This window comes from Leuciscus leuciscus (assembly GCF_965113295.1).
Source record: "Leuciscus leuciscus genome assembly, chromosome: 1".
Lineage (NCBI taxonomy): Eukaryota > Metazoa > Chordata > Actinopteri > Cypriniformes > Leuciscidae > Leuciscus > Leuciscus leuciscus.
In genome coordinates this window covers 49,868,746-49,884,499 of record NC_138725.1, presented here as the reverse complement: position 1 = coordinate 49,884,499, position 15,754 = coordinate 49,868,746, and positions in this window count along the sequence as shown.

Below are 15,754 nucleotides of genomic sequence, written 5' to 3'. Positions count from 1 at the left end.
TAACAAGATTTCATCTTTAATATGAATAAGTTTGTCTGAATGTTTCATAGTTTTTTCTTGTATACTTTTTTAATTTGGTGCTTTGTTCAATCTCAAACCATTATTTTATTTTATTATTAAGATGTCTGCGCAAGAGTTAAATGTAATCTGGACACACATTAAACTTTGCTGAAATTAAGCGTCTCGCTTTGGTCTACACTGGAAGTGTTCTGTTTGCTCTAAGCTATAATTACAAAAACTAAAACTGAAACTAAATAAAATAAATACTAAATAGAAACGTGTTTGCAAAATAAAAACTAAACTAAAGCTAATAAAACCATTAATGAAACTAACTAAAACTAAACTGAAATTTAATGCAAAATTGAAAACGATATTAAAATAAAAACTAATTTAAAAAAGCAAAACTATAATAACCTTGTCAAGCACTGGCTTTGTTGTTTTTTCTTTTCTTCCACGTCTAAGTTTCTCTCTCTGTAATTGACATGCATAAATCCTAGGCCTCAAACCGCTGTTGTGCACGCTCATCAGCGCTGACACACGGGCTCTCTGCAGGCAGGGCACTGCTTCATCAGTCACACACCATCTGATCCACTCTTCCACAGGGCACAAGAAAGTCACCGCAGACTCTGCTGAGCAGCTGACCACTGCAGCACTGTGCTTGGTCACTTAATGAAGTGAACTATATTGGATGTGTGTAATGTGTGTTGTGTGTGTGGTGCATGTAGGTAAGTGTCACAGTCCTGTAGCTCCTGGTTTTTGGCAGAGCGCCCAGCTGAAAAATGGAGCGTCTTAATCAGACTCTGCCCGGCATGATCCTCAGCATTGACCTGGTCAATCTGGCATCTCCAACACCAGATGATGTTTACTGAGTGTAATGTTGTAGAGACTGGAAAAATACAAGGTTTGGCTGGTTAACATGGCTATATAATGTTTAATATGTAATTTATTTTAGCCTACTTAGTTTACACTCAAATGACTTAATGACTTAAACCCTGACTTCAAATAATATAAAATAAATAAATGAAAATTATTTATTTAGAAAAAAAAAAGTATTTTATTTTATTAAATGATAATCACTTGCAGAACCAGATGAAATCAATACGGATGTAACAAAACAGAGCAGTTTGGTAGGAGCTATTATTCCTGCAGCAGTCAAGCAACTTCCACTGAGATGAATGGAAATGCTAATAGATGGCTTTTTTTATGGACCTCCTTGGAGATATATTTTTAAAAAGGAAGAAAAAAGAGATGTTTTTCCTCCAGATCGTCCATTTCCCTGTGATGTCAAAGCAGCTGCTAAGACAGACTTGTCATCTGTATATCTCACTTGTGCTCAGTCCCAGCGCTACAATTCATGTTTATTCAGCTTAATTAGCTCCCTATCTCTCCCTCTCACTTGCTTTCTCTCTTTATAATAAGTGGGTCATTGGCAAGGGCTCAGATATTTTTTTTTAGAACAAAACAACAGTTGGCCAAGAGGCACAATTTAGCGTTATGATTTGCAGAGGAATAAAAACATAAAATGAACCAAAAATCTTTAGGAGACATGTTTAAAATCTAAAAATAAAATAATTGGTTAAAGCTAATTCAAACTGAGGGAGCATGTGAACGTGTAAAAATGACTGTATTATATATATATATATATATATATATATATATATATATGTGTGTGTGTGTGTGTTAACAATTACAGAAATCATTCTTAGTAAATAATTATTAGTAAAAGTTGATCATAATATACAGATAATATAACAATATAGAGGTATACTATTATAATATAGTGGACAGATGCAAGTCGGCTACACTGGTGTGTGTGTGTGGTGGTTGGGTGAAGAAAGAGTGTGTGAGAGAGAGAGAGAGAGAGAGTGTGTGTGGACAAAACTGCACCAAGTAGCTTCATTACAGAAGCAGCAGGGTGTTTCTGTGGGATTAACTGTGCAAATAGTATTCATTTAAGAGAGAATTATGCTCTCCTAACCTTATTCTCTATCCTCTATGGCCTAATGGCCCAATTCTGCTGGGAAGAGATCTCCATCATACAGGCTCCAGGGCAGAGTCATTTCTAATTGACCAGCCCTGCACTTCTGTTCAGACAAAATAAACACAATCTTCAGCTGGAGGTTAAGATGTTAGCTTCATCACACTAATAAACCCTGGGTGAAAAAAGGGCCACTCTTTAAGAGTTGCTGCAAATTGAAACACTATTGGTATTTTATTTATTTTTTTTAGCTTAATTTAACCTCTCTTTCATTTTCCTCTGCTCATCTTGTAATCAACTCGCTCAGGGACAGTTAAGTAAGTTTACGCATGCAAAACTCACCGCCCTAAACAAAACACGGTAAAGTGTAGGGGAGGCTGTGCTTTTTAAAGACGAATTATTTATGCCAATGAGGTTTTGCTAATTTAGACTCTGAGTTCTGTGCTGATGGGAGTGTGTAAAGAGCGCTACCACACTGTAATCTTGCAAATATATTTGGCTACAGGTCAAAATCACATCTAACAGTACTAAAATGTGCTAGTTTTTTTTTCATTTAAGTAATTTCCTAAATGAAGATTATAAATAAGAAATGTAATGATTATAGCATCAACATCAAACCATGTGAAAATGTATTCAACAGTTAAATTTGCCTAATTAATTCTGATTAATTACTCTGATATTTCTTATATTATGTTTTTACTGTCCCTTCATGACATAAATTAAAATACATTTCTTTCGTAAATGCATATAATCACTTCAGCATGCTTCAAATTAATCATGAAATTTTGAGAGAAATAATTTTTTTGAAGTTGTTGTTGTTAAAACCCAAATAAAACATATATTGTCGCATATGATGAATTATTTTCACAGACTGTGATGACATATTTTACTGGTCATCAGCATCGTAAATCTTTTTATTTTAATTTTATTTTATGTATGTACATTTATAACACTATACTTATAGATTACATATATTACCTTTGCATCAAATTACAAAAATAGTTAATGCGGCTGTGGTAGTGAAGGTAAAACTGACATCTTTCTCTCTTCTGACCGCTGTTATCAATCTCTCTCTGTTTTTTTTTCCTCTTTTGAAAGTTAAAACTCTATTTTGGAGTTTTTCTTTTGCTATTTGAGCAAATGAGAACACTAAAAATATATTTAATGTAGTCACTCATCCACCACTCTAGAAGTTTACCCAACTATGACCCAAGTTAACTATGAGAAACCCAGGTGTGAAAAGGGTCAATTAACAGAAAAAAGAAAATTCATGTTTCCTTAAAAAATGCTTTTAGCTGTAAAGGTATGAATTGTCTTGTGGTATAACATAATGATACCAAAACATTACAAATTAAAAATAAATACTGAAACTACTTCAAATATCATTATACAGATTGTACTATAATTATTGAATATTTTAACTTAAAAAAAATATTTTTCATTCTGTGAAATGAACTATAGTGAAATCAAACCGTTGATTAATAGTAGTTATAACCGGCTTTTAAAAATTTTGTTTTGTGATTCCCTGTTCCCATCATGTGATCCTGTCATGTGATCTTGTCATGTGGTTCCTTTGGTTCGTTAGGTAGGTGTGTTCCATAGATATCATATATAAAGGCTAGATGTCTCGTGCGCGCTGCTGGCCAATGGAGTTCGACGTCCGCACGTGGCGGCCATCTTGCCACAGCGTGCTCGCTCACTCATTTAATGGTGCATGTACTTTTAAATAACCATAACTTGCTCAATTTTCTACCGATTTTCAAACGGTTTGGTTTGTTATAAACGTCAGAGATGTAGTTATGACACTGCATACATACACTGCATACATATGAATAATTATAACATACATGTCCAAGCATTCGGAATTATAGCCACGTTAATAACGTTTGTAAGAAACCAAACCGTTTGTAAATCCGTCAAGATTTCATTGAGATAAGAGGATTTGTGTGCATGCTGATCACTCACCTTAATTCACAGCTTCACTGTGACAAGATGGCCGAACGGTGATGCCGGAAGTGACGGCGCCATAAGACATCTAGCGTTTATATATGATATCAGAGCCCGTCTACGGAGAGCCTTGGCACTTCCTATTAGCCCCATTGTATCGATCTTGGTTGCAGTTCCATTAGAATTCCACTGGAGGTGATCGCGGGCGAGTGCAGACTGAATGGGAGTCTATGGGGCTAGACGGCTAAATGTGTCTCTTTCACCCGATTGCCGTTGAGAAATCTCAGATTTTATTGTAGGTTTTGCAAGTTCAACATGGGTTATAGGTCGAAAGTTGAATGAACGAGTACTTATTTCTTTTCGATTTCTTACAGTTTGAGTTGTTGTTGCCCATAACACGCTAGCATTCTGCTAATGACGTCAGCATTCTGACGTCATTGACATTTTAAAAGACTTTTTAAACCAAATAAGTGACTCTAAAAAATCTAACACCCAGCAATGTGTAATTTCTTTGCATCTCCTTTCGAATTCAACATTCAAATTACTAGACAAAAAATTATATCCTGAGAAAAGTGGATTTTGAGGGGTTTTCGCCATAGACCTCCATTCATTCTGCACTCGCCTGCGAGCGCCCCCGCATGGACAGAGACGTGTTACTGCAGCCAGTCCAGAAACCGGAAGTAAGCAGAGAGTGCCAATTCTCTTCCTATTAGACATTCTCTGATGATATCTATGGGTGTGTTCGACATCGGCTGCGGCTGGATGTAACCGATCGGCGAGAGTAGCCGCGTGCAGGCAGGGAGGAGCTGCAAACGGACACGTGAAGTCGGACACTTTCTGGTTCCCGTAGTGACTGCTCACGTGGTGTTTGCATACTTTACCACAGCTGAAGTGAAATAAATGCAATATTTGCCAAATAATTCACAGATGTTTCTGAGACATTTTCATTCAATACTTTATGTACTGCTTCATACAGCGTCTGTTTGAACAAGAATAAAGTTCAACATAAGCTCTATGTCTATGTCTATGTCCATAAGTCTGTTTTTTAATCAGTTTTAATTTGACAAACATGACACAATATAACATTGCAACTACATGAAAAGAGTGTTTACTGTTATAAAAAACTGATTTGTAAGCTTTAGAGGAACTAAAGGTGTTCGAATAAACACGAAGCACACGTGATCGTTGTCATGCGGTGAATCCGGCCAATCGTGGAACAGCTGTGTCTTCATCAGAGCTCATGCAGCCGCTCTTGAGAAGCTGCACTGGCTGAGTTCTCCGGCTACTCTCGAATCGCTCTCGCGGTACTTTGATGGCATACGTCACAGTAACGTGGCGTCGGCGCTGTATCAAGTTGGACAAAATTTCTAACCGGAATGCACTGCTTCAAGTCAGCCGCCGTTCGGTCTGCGCAGAGCTGCATGAAGTCGAACAAGCCTATTGTGTCATTAGTTCTGTCTGTTCATTGGATGTTTGTGTCATGGGATCCCCATAGTCTTGTATTTAAAGGTTTTAAATTCCAACTTGTAAAAAGCGTTCAAGTCCTTGTAGAGTTTGTCATTACAACACGTAAACTAGGAATTTTCTGAGAGCTCCTACTTGTACCACGTGACCACTGTACCACCTGACTGCTGCAGATTCATTAAGGTGTTGATAGTGTTGCCATACAATCGCTCTGAGTAGAACGCCACGTGTTATCATCTGGAAATTACGGTAATTATGGCATGAGCGCAGCATAAGCCCTCACGTTACTTTGTCATGTATTGAAGAACTATGCTGTTATTATGCTGTTTCCATGTTCCATGTGCCAGCCCATTGTTTATTGTCGTCTTCATAGTTTACGTTGTTTCACATGATGGATCTTCATTATTGTAAATAAACAAAGACTTGACTTGACAAACAAGTGACTCACTGACAGCAGGTTGACAAAAAGCTAGGCCAGGGGTGTATTCCAGAAAGCAAGATTATTTTATTGTCAATCTCTCTGCTGATTAAACCAAACTTTGCTTTCTTGAGGTATGCTGGCTCCAAAAATGCGTCCAGGAGTAAATTCAACCAACCCAGATTATGTTCACGATTAACATATACACGACATTCTCAACAGAGCGAAGAAATCGACGAGCCACCATAGAAACGGACACGAAGAAAAATCGCACCATACTTCTTTCGTTTAATGGCAATTTACATTCTTAGTACATATCGATGACCCACATGATGGGAACAGGGAATCACAAAACATCCAATATATATATTTTTTTTTTTTCTGCTTTATAACATTGTGAGAAATCTGCCACGCCCACTGGGGTCTCGTCAATAGGTTACACATGCGCTGCTGATAGCTCTGAAGTAAACTAACACTGGAACAGAAGCTGATCTGGAGCTGATCTGGAGCTATAATTATGTTCAGAAAATGTGTTGCTCTGGCTATACTTACCCTGAAACTTATCTCCATTTTTGGAAGTGAACGCTGAGGTTATACACTTACCCGGAACTGCTTTCTGAAATACCCCCCAGAGCCAATGGAAACAAGAGAGCTATAAATAAACACATGGACTATGACTAAACAAAACACACCTGAAAGCATCAAACAATGAACCACATGACAGGATCACATGATGAGGGGAACAGGGAATCATAAAACATGAACATTAAACAAAACATAGAACAGACGTGACATAGCATCTAAAACATTCACTTTCCCATATACCAATATATAAATTTCAACCTAAAATCTTGATATTGAAAAAAGTTCATGTCTTTTTGCCAACACTCCAGCAGACAAAATATGATCATTCAAACACGAGAGAAAAATATGTAAATAATCTCCCACACAATTGAATCTATATTCTCTCTCACCCTGTCCATTTATCATTTTAGCCTGGGATGTGCATCTACTCTGTGTTCTTCTGTCCAGAATGAGAGTTCAGTGTCTGCTGACAGAGGACTGATCTCATTCGAAGCGAGGTTATATTGGCCTGTCACTCCAGTGCCGTTGGAGCTGGAATAGTGTGAGATTGGGGTGGGGGGTGTGGGAGCTGCAGGGCTTCAGGTGTAACAGCAGATACCGCTCCCCAGAGCTCCATTCTGCCTAACAACAGACCCACTTTAACATCTTCTGCTTTTACTGCACATAGACTAACACAACCTGATTATTTATGACACAAAATCACAGGCAGTGAGATTATTCCATCTCTCACAATGAAAATAATGTTGCTGAATTGCAAGATATTGGGCCAAAAGCCGACTAGTTTTGGATGATTTTGAAGTTTGACGTTTATGACACAAAAAAATAAGAAGTGTCTGTGGTTGTAATCTCACTGAAGTTGGAGTCATAATGGCTGTTGAAGTGGTTATTAACATAAAGACCCAAATTCAGTCTCATGTTAGCAGGAATGCGATGATGAGTGGCGAAATACAGGTGAAAACTCACATAGACATCACTGATTGGTGAGTGTGTCTAAGCTATAATGCTCGCCTTTTTTCGTTTTCACAACTACTCTGCAAGTCAAACTGGGGAAAATGCAAGACTTAACTTGATGCAAGTTGGTTTTAATAAATAGCATGTTAATATAACTTGAATTTTATAAAGATTACATTAAAAATTTTATATTAATTTAGTTTAATATATATGAATTAATTCATTCATTTTCCTCCATCACATAAACTTTACCTAGTAAGGAAAATATTAAAAACTACAGTTAAGTTTTACTCCAAATGTGGCCTATATTTGGAGTTATACAATGATTATACAATGCTTTCTGCCTCTGATGCCCTTCATACAGTGAATATTCCCCCGTAGATGAGTGTCTGAGGATGCTCTTGGATTCCCCCTCCACACCAGACAGACTCATGGCCTGGCTCTGCGTTCACCAGAATTAAATCAGCCACTTTTACAGATGGCCCAAGTGAATTATTTATGGTCGCAATAAAGTTATAGCTGCCGCTTATTTGGAGTTTGATGAGGTTATCCTTTAACTGGGGATCCTGGGCAAACATGAAGTATTTATTGTTTTCACAGATCTGATTAGTCCTTCATGGACTCATCTCAGACACAGCCTAGTGACGTGTATCTCTGACGCACAGCACTGAGGCTGCGTATCAGTGGATGTGAGATGAAATAAACTGCAGCCTGAACAAAATCAAATGTTACATGCAGTTATTATAGGCCACATTTTGCTGTTTTCTTCTTTAAACAAAATTTTAATTGACTGTAGATTGACAAGAACTATCAATGCCTAGAAACAGCAGCACTAATGGCTTCCACCATATAAAAGCAGCATGTATTTATGTCTGTTAAAGGTGCTCTAAGCGATGTTGGGTGACATCACTTCTTGTTGAATGCTAGCTCGACCCTCCCTCCTCCTCATCCCGTCCCCTCCCCCTCCATTCCATGCTTCCTGAAACAGTCATGAACGCCAGACTAGATTTACCCACCTGTCCAGCAAAAACAGAGCCACCTGAATGTCGGATTGGAAGCCCTTCCGCCGGCGGAGTTCTAGCCAAATTTCGAAGGCTTTTCCGATATAAATTCGGGACTTTGCGCGTTCTTTCTCCTTTTTCCTCTTCTTTGCTATTTGTTCTTCGGAACGTTGTCTCTTTGGTAGTGTATCGGCCATATCAAAATTCAAGAGAATATAATTCTAACGTTAGTCATTGTCGTTGTCTAGGACATCGGTCCTCTAGCTCAGGGGTTTTCAAACTGGGGGCCGCGGCCCCCTGGGGGGCCGCCAGGGGGCGCCAGGGGGGCCGCAGCAAGTTGAAAAAAAAAGCGGAAAAAAAAAGTTAAAAAACGTCACAAAAAAAAAGGTCTTAATATGAGTATTGTTATGAAATAACATTATAATAATTTGTTGCATAGCCTATCTGAACATTATACTTTTAATGCTAATCTTTTAGAGATGAACTGATTGATCGGCTGGTGACCAGAATTGGCCGATTTTCGGGCGATTTTCAGTCTGACATATGCCGATTCAAATGCACTCGGGCGCCGCATGATTAACATCGCTTAACATCAGCATCACACGTGCACACAGAACGCACATGTAGGAAACCTTGTGAATTACGGCCGTTTCAGACCGCGAGCGGCGCGTGAGCAGCGCAAATTTTTTTTCGCCGTGCATGTTCATTGAGTGCGTTCACACCGCGAGCAGGAGCAGCGCGTGAGCGTCAAGCAGGAGCGTCGCGTGCCGTGAGCAGTATGAAGCGGAGGGTTTCGGCGCTGTCTATTTTTGCTGCGCTGCTCACGCTCAATTAAAGCAAAAGCACACTTTTGATGGACAAAATAAATATGATTTCACACAAAAAGTACCAAAAATGCACATAATTTGCATGTAGGCTATAGTGTGTTTTAACAAGAACTGGAGTAGGCTATGTCAGAAAAGAAAATGAAGACTCAAAAATATTTATAGAAAATGTACCCATTTAAACTTGTTTTTATTAATCAGTTTGGGTAAAAGTGGTGTTTTATAAAAAAATATATTTATAGAAAATAAATATTTGTGTGTGCTGTAAAGTGGTTAGAAAAAATGAAATCAAAATCGGCTAAAATCTGTATCTGCAGGTCAAACTCAATGAAAAATCGGAATCTGTCTTGAAAATTGTAATCGGTTCATCTCTATAATCTTTCTGATTGGCTGGTATCAAACACCATCACATAATCTGATGTTCACCTAGATGTTTTATTTTTTTATTTCTACATTTGCCGCAGTATTGTCGATGGGTTCAATAACACATCCTGCAAAGGGGGGCCTTGGCCAGAACCTAGCAGTATTTGGGGGGCCTTGTCATGGAAAAGTTTGGGAACCCCTGCTCTAGCTAACTTCCCTCCTCATTCTTCTCTCTCCTCCACTCCCCACACCCCCCTTAGTGCACACGCACTAACCCCTCAACCTCCACCCCCAAATCATTCTTGTCGGTTATTGGCTGGAACACTGTTTGTTATGTTTCGTGGTCCAGGCTGGGCCAGTTTGTTTTTGTTGCCGTTTGTGGAGCCTGGGCTGTCTACAGAGACCGCAGGTTTTTTTTTTACAGTGTGTTCAGGGGACAGGCAGCTAGCGGATAGTGAGGAGATGTTTGCTGTATGTGACATCGTTTAGAGCACCTTTAATACCAAAACACACTGTGTGCATTTAAGTGTGCAATTATTAGGGGCATTTCACTTTGTTTCTTTTACTGGGAAATAACAACAGAAATGTTGAATAGCATTTTTGTACCCAAGACCGTGCCTATACAGAAATGTTCTTTAAATATACACCTAATGTAAAAATAAATAAAAAACACATTAATTGGATTCCACCCTACAACAGTAATTATGACAGGGAGAGCATGCATTTAGATGCATTTGAGAAACAAAATATTTTGTTCTCTACTTCTCTGTAAATAATCAAGTTGCTTATATTAATAAATGCAAAATAATTAGCTGAGTGTTATGGGAGCACGAGAAAACTTCTGTTCCTCTAAGACCATCATCGCTTGCCCCCCTGCCCTGAAACCACAACATGCAGAATTTTTATTAGCATTAGCAGGGTACATATTTCCTGTCTTGTCAACAACCCTGCTTGGCCCAAAAAAACACATGGCCCATTTGTGAGTAAACAGAGTGTTAGGGAAGCATTAATATTCATCATTTTCCATCCAGCTTGCTCTGTCTGAGCTCCCTGAGGTATTCACGTCTGATCAGGACAAGCAGTCACCCATGTGAGGAACCTGATGAGTGTAACAGGTTTAATTAATCAAAGCCATCTCTCTTGCTCTGTTATTCATCTCTTTTTCTTCAACTTTCTCTTTCCTTTCCATGTTTAACATCAAAGTGCTGGTGTTGAGGGGAAATGGAGGACGATCTCCCATATCTTTCCTGCGATTAGCATCCTGTTGTTTCTCTGTGAACTCAAGCCGTTTAATCAAACACACAGCAGGCCTGGAACGTAATGACCCCAAAGCATAACCAGCGATGCTGCTCTTAAACAACACTTTGAGCTCCATTAGCTTTGCTTATACAAAGTGAAAAAAGGAGCATATGTCTTGCTATTTATAAGTCTGTAAGTCATTTATGCATTTAGCAGTCAAAACATAGCGAAAACATTCAATATCATGTGATCTGATTTGACTGATATTGCTATTATTTCTGAATTAATTAAAAAAAGTAGGGATGGTGTATTAAATATTTTGCTATTTAATGTTGATACATATTGTTTATTTATGTAGACTACATTTTAAAATGTTGGGGTCAGTAAGATCTTTTTAAAGAAATTTATATTTTTATTCAGCAAGGATGAATTCAATTGATCAAAAGTGAAAGTAAACATTCACAATGTTGCAAAAGATTTCCATTTCTATCGTCAAAGAATTCTGAAAGAAAAATGTATTGTGGTTTTCATAGAAATATGAAGCAGCACAATTAATGATAATAATAAGAAATGTTTCTTAAACAGCAAATCAGCATATTAAATTATTTCAATGTGACACTGAAGACTGGAGTAATGATGCTGAAAATTCAGCTTTGACATCATGGGAATAAATTGCATTTTGAAATATATTTAAAAAAAAGTTTTTACTGTATTTTGATTAAATAAATGCAGCCTTGAGTTCTTTCAAAAATATAAAAAATATTACTGAACCAAACCTTTTAAATGTAGTGCATATAGTTCTGTATTACTTAATCTTTTTATCTTGAAGTTAATGTAAACTTCTAATATGATGTTCTGGTCTCCATTATCTGCACCTGCCAGTGTTAACAAACCAGCATATTCAGGTCTAGACAGAATTTTGAAATTCCAAAAGTAAGAGCGCACTACCAACATCAGTAATGCACATAAGCATGCAAACAACAGAGTGAGTATTTCCCTCTGCTGTTGTAAGTATAGCTGTGGACTGTGCTGAAAATCCTATTACACAGAGAGAAAAATGTCATTACAATAAGAGAGCCGTTTCTGATTCTATTTTCTGTTGCGATGAGGGAAACCCTTGTCAGGGCCGAGTGAAGGGTGTCATCCATCAGATGCTATTGCCTGTCTAGATGATAACTCTTAATCCACTTGTTTCAGCAGTAGATAGATTAGCGGCAGACTAATGCACCGTGAATGAAGCGCTGCCACTTGTAGTCAAACACACAGGTGTCAGGAGCCATCTCATGAGGCAGGCGAGGAAACGGTCACTCTCTGAGCCCAGAGCCAAAGTTAATAACACATAAGGCTATAAAAGCTGATACAGCATTGGGAAAAAAAGTATGTTCAGAGAGAGAGAGAGAGAGAGACAGAGAGACAGAGAGAGAGAGAGAGAGAGAGAGAGAGAGAGAGAGAGAGAGAGAGAGAGAGAGAGAGACAGAGAGACAGAGAGACAGAGAGACAGAGAGACAGAGAGACAGAGAGACAGAGAGACAGAGAGACAGAGAGACAGAGAGAGAGAGAGAGAGAGAGACAGAGAGACAGAGAGAGAGAGAGAGAGAGAGAGAGAGAGAGAGAGAGAGAGAGACAGAGAGACAGAGAGAGAGAGAGAGAGAGAGAGACAGAGAGACAGAGAGACAGAGAGACAGAGAGAGAGAGAGAGAGAGAGAGAGAGAGAGAGAGAGAGAGAGAGAGAGAGAGAGACAGAGAGACAGAGAGACAGAGAGAGAGAGAGAGAGAGAGAGAGAGAGAGAGACAGAGAGACAGAGAGACAGAGAGACAGAGAGACAGAGAGAGAGAGAGAGAGAGAGAGAGAGAGAGACAGAGAGACAGAGAGACAAGAGAGAGAGAGAGAGACAGAGAGAGAGAGAGAGAGGTTTAACAACTATAAATACATTTGTATTCTTATTATAAAACCTCCTTTAAAAACTTTAAAAACATTTAAAACAAACTGATCCTCATATAACATACATAACACTTCATTAACACAATACATCACAAAAAACCCAATAAAGTATGTCAACCTATCATATGCAAATTCAATCTTAAGCCTCCCTGCTATATAAGCCGCTTACACATTTCTTCAGGATCTGTAGTTGCCAATTGTAAACCTTTATTTTTCTGTGTTTTCCACACTACCAGTTTAGCCGTTCGAATCGGGTAATTTAATAAACACATTTTTTTCCTTTTTGAAAATGTATATTTGATTCCTCCAATAAACACCGTATCCGAGAAATTCTCATCAAATTTCCTAAACCAGCTCCCAAGCAATTTAAAAATACCTTTTAATCTCTCACACTTTTTCTCAAAGAGTCTTGTTTTTACTAGAGAGAGAGAGATATTAACCAAAGCATTTGTGATGGAAGTACAAATAGTGTCAGTATGTGCAAAAAGTATTTGGACATGCCACATTTAAAATTTATAAATTTGCATTATATAACAGAATATCCAGTTGCATGTACAGTAATATAGCACAAGTAATAAAATAAAATAAAATAAAATAAAATAAAATAAAATAAAATAAAATAAAATAAAATAAAATAAAATAAAATAAAATAAAATAAAATAAAATAAAATAAAATAAAATAAAATAAAATAAAATAAAATAAAATAAAATAAAATAAAATAAATAAAAAAGCATTCGTGTAGCTCAAACAGCAGAGCATGGAATAATGAAATGGATACCTTCAATGCATTGTATGTTGCTTTGGATGAAAGCTTCTGCCAAATGCATACGTGTAAACGTAAAACAATTTCAAAAATTATTGTTCAGGTTTAAATGATAAAAAAATTGATATATTGTTCAAAATTAAGAAAAAAAAAATACAACATATTTGGACACTTTCAAATGTAAGTGAAACATGTTCATAGTTAATATTATAAAGTTTGCTAAAGATCTGTGTGAACTTAAGGAGAACTAACTTTATTTATTGAGTTAAGTGTCAAGATTGGCTCAGAAGAGTGAAGTTAGTTTACAGATGCCATATTGTTTGACATTTTGCATCTAATGCCATGAAATTCACACATGTGATTTTTACTGTAAGTATCCAAAAGTATCCAATCACATTTTGGGACACTGTATGTAAAGTAGAAAATATCAGAAAATGCTTCATTTTTATTATAGCTTTCAAGCTCCAAAAATTTTTGGTTATAGCGCAAGATAAGGGTATACTATTTTATAGAATTATCCAATGGTTGATCTATTCATCTATTGTTACGCCATCTTCTACAATACCACTCGGATATGGGAAAAAAAACACCCTGAAATATCCAAGAGGGCATTATTAAAAGGTAGAATGGGGGTTGGGCGGAGTTCTGGGCTGCCACGCGTCTTAAATGAAAAATTGCTCTCTGTGTCCCAGGAGCCTGTGAGCGCTGATGCCTTTAGATGCCCAAGCAGGCGAGCGTATAAAACCAGGGACATGCAAAACAAGGGGAGAAAAATGAATATGCGAACAAAGGCGGAGCTCCTATCCCCTGGGGTGTGAGGACGAGGACGGGTGCGGGGAGAACTGAAATCACCTCATCCAGTGAGCTACATCATTTGCATGGTGCATAATCTCCAAGGCTCTGCCATGCAAATGCCTCGTAATGTTGATACGGTAGGCTTTCGAGTGGCTGTCAGGGGTGAATTTATATATGCACTGCCAGCCAATGCAGGGCCCTAAATCACTTTCAATTAGGTGACACTTTCAATATACAGACTCTGATTTAGAGATATAGTTCTCCCTGCTTTGAGGCCTGAATCGAGCCAGCACATTGCCTAATATCAGATTTAATTCAGCATTTTTGGTCCCACCCTTCTCTGCCAAGTCTGTTTCCATTTACTCTGAAGTACATTCATATACAATTTCTGTTTTAGTTAAGGAAAAGCACATTTAGTATGTTTATAACACCCCATAATTTCATAAAAATAAGAAAAAGCAAAAAGATCACTTTTTCTGACTGCTATACCATCTGATAAGCACCAAAAAAATAAAAATAAATGTTTTGTTTGAATTTCCTGATAAAATTGTATTAAAAACATACAAACAAAAAGCCAGAATTCAAGCTTTTGCTTAATCACGTTTCTCCACAAACAGCTTATCCGACTGCTCGTCTGGATGGATGGAAAGGATGTACGCTAACGTATATTCGAGGCAGAGAAAGCACTCTCTACAGCACACGCACACACAGCGGGAAGCTTATTAATAGCTCTAATTTGATAATCAGGCATAGGGATCTGGGGCGATTTGTAGAGGAAGTAATTGTGCCTGTAATTGTGGCTCAGTCCAGCTACGGGCTTTCATTTCCTCTAATGGAGTGGCTGTGGCACAGGACAGAGCAGCTCTGGCTGTCAGAGTACAGTCAAAGGACAGAGCGAAGATTTTATACTTATCCATTCATCATCCCTCCTTCATTTACATTTCCGCACCTGACACTGATGAGGCCTATCAGATAAAGACAGAGATCATATCATACCTCAAGATAATAATCTTATCTGACACTATGATTCACGGTGTACCAGTCTCAGCATAGCCGAGTCAAAATCTGATTAAAATGTCTGCCCCTATCTGAGTCCACTTCACAGCTCATTTAGGGAAAATAATGGCTTAAATAATGGAGTTAAAGTTTTAATTTTAAGGAGAATACGATTATTTCATATCCTGAATGATTTTACCTCCTTCACTGGGGTGCTTTTAGAGATTTTTTTTTTTTTTTTACAGATGTTACCAAGAGACACAGTGTCAGGAAGTTTGCATTGAGCTTAACAGAGACATCAACTGCAGTTAAAAGATCCATATCCTGATTTAAAGGTTCAGTACTTTCCACCACAATTAAACATTTTACACAATGAATAGTACTCTCTATAAATAGGTTTTTAAATAATACACACTCACATGAAGACCTCAGTCTTATCATTAAGCCAAATAAAAGCTGTTTTATTCTATATGGAGAAGGTCGCCTC